Below are 4,015 nucleotides of genomic sequence, written 5' to 3' on the forward strand. Positions count from 1 at the left end.
ATGCAAGAATTTAAGCCCTGAAGGAGATAAATTGAGAAGATAAGTTTGGCATGATTGATTCTGTGCCAGCTACAATAAGGTGAAACTGTAGTGATTTCTCAGAAATATTAATGAGAAATGTTAGTAAATATCTCTTGATAACGTTACTATGAGTTTTAGAATTATTTTCCATCATAATAGATAACAATAATGTTACTAATAAAATGTATGTAACATTAAGATTTAGCAACCTATCTAAAACGGGGGCTTAAACATCTAAGACATTCTTAAAAGTTAAGTTGGCATATTTGTGACTGACATGAGAAAAGGTTAACTGCATGGGTAGTCAAGTCTTTTTCCCCCCATATCTCGTAAAATACGAAAGCACCTTCTCAGAGGCACTTAAAATGGACAAACTAAATGGCACATTTTAGAATTCTACTTTGTCCTTGCAATAGGAGCTCAAAGTCTCCTATATTTTGGAGGTGTGTGATGAGATAAACTGATATCAAAGTAGCCCATGTGTGAGAATTTCCTGTTCAGACCTTCAGTGACAGAGTGATGAGAAATCTACTCTTTCCACTCTTGACTCACTCTGAGCCTTCACAGGCCACTCTGTGAAGGTCACAGACATTGTTTGTTCTGTTAATTTATGATCTTTGTGTCTTTCTGATGCAGGCATTTAAGGCTATGGATTTTCCCTTTAGGAATTCTTTTGCTCAATCCCATAGATTTTGATAGTGTGTTTCTCCTTCGTTTCACTAATCCTCCTAAATAGTGAGAAGCGGAGGTCCCTAGATGGCACTTTTCCACCCTAGTCTGTAATGTTGATCCAGCAAGGGAGAGGTAGGCACACCGAGAGCCTGTAGTATAGCCCTTCTGTTTTGTCTTGTTCCCCTGTGATAGTCACAGTTCAAGCCAGTGCTTGATGATTATTGTGTAAAGTTGTGGGTTGTTCCCCAGATCACTGTTGGAAACTTGAGTTGGGGGCTGGATGGAACTCTCTCCACAAAGGCCGGTACTGTGGAGGATTGCCTTTCCTGAGGTCTCCCCAGGGAAGTGACAGTGGCAGCTGAGTAAAGCTATCTAGGCAGTGGTTGTTGGTGTCTTGGTTGTGAGTACTTGCTCAAATCAGGTCCATGTTCATTGGTGGTTCAAGGCTGGGGGATCCCTGGCAAATCATTGGACCATGAAGCAGTTACCTGGGACTAGCAGCAGTGGTGGAGAATCAGGGGTGGGATCTTGGGGTACAGGCACAATGCAGGAATCATAAGGGGTGGTATTGTGAGCCCAGTGGGAGTTCTGGAGTCACTGGGGCAGAGCCTCATTCTGGGGTCACTGCTGGAGCCTAAGGGGGGCATAACTGTGTTCCTGTGACAGGGCAGGAACTCTGTGGGCGGGACCTTAGCATCAGTCCATAGAGTGGGAACCACAGGGGTGGGGCCTTGCAGGCATAGAATGGTTCCTGGGCATGGGGACTGAGTATGCATAGCCATGTGATAGTTGCTGTTCCAGCAGCTGGGAAACACAGTTGTGAGGGCACTCTGGCACTGGCATAGTGATGTTCAGTGGCACAAGGACTGTGCATGTTGAGCTGTGAGGGTGGGGAGCAGTACCAGAGACACGAGAACAGTGAAATATGAGCTATCTGGGCTGGGCATCAGCATATTGGTTGCGGAGGGTGGGATGGAACTGCGGATTGGGGATACCAGGAGGCCTGGGTTATAACCGTACGCCAGTCCCAGTAGCCCGAGGCTTCCCAGGTGGTGTCTGTGGTGCCTGAGGAAACACCTTTCCTCAGATTTTTGTGCTGGCAGGGTAGGGTGCTTGAGTCTCAGTCACAAGGCATAGCACAGGGCACCATACCCTCTGCCCACTCACTCCCCATCCCAGCAGGGGTGAAGTCAAGGATGCTGCTGGAAAGCCAAGCCTTGTGCAGATTCCATGCCTACATCTGAAAGCTCAGAGTGACATCAGCTGCAGAAACTCTGAATCAGCAGCCATGAGAATCCATCTGAGCTCATTCTCCAGTGCAATGTCTCTGTGCAGACTCCAAGAAGCTCCCTGATCAGTCCAGAGGTCTGCAGTGGTGGAGGGATCTGCCTCACAGCTCCAGCTGTGATGCCTGTGGGATGAATGTGGAGCCCCAAGCTTCTCTCCTCCTGTCCTTCCCCGGGTATAGGTGCTATCCCAAAGTTTCCAGGACTTCCAGTACTATGTTGAACAGAAGTGGCGAAAGTAGACACATGTTTCTTGTTCCAGTTCTTACGGTAAATGCTTTCAACTTTTCCCCATTAGGTATGATGTTGGCTGTATGTGTCTCATATACGGTTTTTATAATTTTGAGATCTGTTTCTTCTATGCTTAGTTTGTGGAGTGTTTTTATCATGAAAGGGAGCTGGATATGTCAAATTGTTTTTCTGCATATATGGAGATGATCATATGATCTTTATTTTTGCTTTTGTTCATGTGGTGAATCACATTTATTGATTTACATATGTTGAACCATCCTTGTATCGCAGGGATGAAACTCACTTTGTCATGGTAAATTACGTTTTGCTGTGCTGTTGAATTTGGTTGCTAGTATTTCGTTGAGGATTTTTGCATGTGTGTCCTTAAGAGATATTGATCTGTAGTTTTCTCTTTTTGTTGTGTCCTTTTATGGTTTTGGTATCAAGTTGATACTGGCATCATAGATGAGTTAAGGAGGAGTCCCTTCTTCTCCATGTTATGCAATAATCTCTGTAGTATGGGTGGCAGTTCTTCCTTGTAGGTCTGGTAGAATTTGGCTGTGAATGCATCTGGTCCAGGGCCTTTCTTTGCGGGGGGCACATTTTTTATTGCTGCTTTAATATTGTTATTCACTATTGTTCTGTTCAGGAATTCTATTTCTTTCTGATTGAATTTTGGGAGGTTGTGTGTTTCCAAAAATTTTTCCATTTCCTCTACATTTTCTAGTTTATGTGGGTAGAGATTTTCATATTCACAGATGATGTTTTGTATCTGTGGTATCAGGTGTTATATCTTCTTTTTCATTTCTGATTGAGCTTACTTGCGTCCTTTCTCTTCTATTCCTAGTTAATCTAGCAAGAGGTCCATGGACTTTGTTTATCTTTTCAAAGCCCCAAGTTTTTGTTTTGTCGATCTTTTGTATTTTTGTTTGTTTGTTTTCCATTTCATTTTGTCCTGCTCCAGGCTTTGTTATTAATATTTATTTTCTTCTGCTGGTTTTCAGTTTGGTTTGTTTTTCCTTTTCTAAGTCCTTGAGATATGACATTAGGTTGTTAATTTATGATCTTTGTGTCTTTCTGATGCAGGCATTTAAGGCTATGGATTTTCCCTTTAGGAATTCTTTTGCTCAATCCCATAGATTTTGATAGTGTGTTTCTCCTTCGTTTCACTAATCCTCCTAAATAGTGAGAAGCGGAGGTCCCTAGATGGCACTTTTCCACCCTAGTCTGTAATGTTGATCCAGCAAGGGAGAGGTAGGCACACCGAGAGCCTGTAGTATAGCCCTTCTGTTTTGTCTTGTTCCCCTGTGATAGTCACAGTTCAAGCCAGTGCTTGATGATTATTGTGTAAAGTTGTGGGTTGTTCCCCAGATCACTGTTGGAAACTTGAGTTGGGGGCTGGATGGAACTCTCTCCACAAAGGCCGGTACTGTGGAGGATTGCCTTTCCTGAGGTCTCCCCAGGGAAGTGACAGTGGCAGCTGAGTAAAGCTATCTAGGCAGTGGTTGTTGGTGTCTTGGTTGTGAGTACTTGCTCAAATCAGGTCCATGTTCATTGGTGGTTCAAGGCTGGGGGATCCCTGGCAAATCATTGGACCATGAAGCAGTTACCTGGGACTAGCAGCAGTGGTGGAGAATCAGGGGTGGGATCTTGGGGTACAGGCACAATGCAGGAATCATAAGGGGTGGTATTGTGAGCCCAGTGGGAGTTCTGGAGTCACTGGGGCAGAGCCTCATTCTGGGGTCACTGCTGGAGCCTAAGGGGGGCATAACTGTGTTCCTGTGACAGGGCAGGAACTCTGTGGG

At 44.5% G+C, this 4,015-nt stretch overlaps 1 protein-coding gene across 1 annotated transcript in view; it reads left to right on the top strand.

The window, feature by feature from the left end:
• The window catches only part of LOC105816652 (NKG2-A/NKG2-B type II integral membrane protein-like), a 21,737-nt gene that overhangs the window by 890 nt on the left and 16,832 nt on the right, over positions 1 to 4,015 (top strand). The gene's annotated exons all lie outside the window — the stretch shown is intronic.

This window comes from Propithecus coquereli, unplaced genomic scaffold (genome assembly GCF_000956105.1).
Source record: "Propithecus coquereli isolate 6110/MARCELLA unplaced genomic scaffold, Pcoq_1.0 Scaffold380, whole genome shotgun sequence".
Lineage (NCBI taxonomy): Eukaryota > Metazoa > Chordata > Mammalia > Primates > Indriidae > Propithecus > Propithecus coquereli.